The sequence below is a fragment of the Urocitellus parryii genome, chromosome 3, assembly GCF_045843805.1.
Source record: "Urocitellus parryii isolate mUroPar1 chromosome 3, mUroPar1.hap1, whole genome shotgun sequence".
Lineage (NCBI taxonomy): Eukaryota > Metazoa > Chordata > Mammalia > Rodentia > Sciuridae > Urocitellus > Urocitellus parryii.
The window spans coordinates 55,067,620-55,068,216 of NC_135533.1; positions in this window are offsets into that span (position 1 = coordinate 55,067,620).

The window sequence follows — 597 nt, forward strand, 5'->3', positions numbered from 1 at the left end:
GCCCTACACAGTCTGGGAGCAGAGAAACAGAGGCCTTGGTCACAAGAGACGCTTTTCCCTCTCCGTTTCCTACAAGACGGTAGAAGAGAAGGTGTAGCAGATTGACGTGCACCCGAGGACCCAGAGGGACGGTGGACTTCAAGTTGGATGCAGCACAGCTTTTAAGAGCTTGGGCCTGCGAGTTAAGGCCTATGTATCTTGGCCCGGCCACTATCTATTTAAGTGACTTGGACTATTTAATTTCTGAGCCCTTTTCTAATCTGTCAGATTGGTTGGTAATACCTCAGAGGGTGGAGGTGAAAGTTACATAAGGTGGTATACATTTTTGTATGGACAGTGGGCCTATGGGAATTCATCAATCATTTTCTCTACTTTTGGACGTATTTGAATTTTTTTTTAATTAAAAAAGAAATAATCCAAAGAATCATCTAGTACAGTGTCTGACTTAATAGCTCAAAATGGTAATTTTTGTATTCAAACATACAGATAAATCAAATAATACAGTTAAGGATCAAGTTCTAGTTTGCAAGGTGCAACTGAAACATCTCACTTTAAAAACAAGCCCTAAACTTTTTCCTTTGTTCAGTCTCACACTTC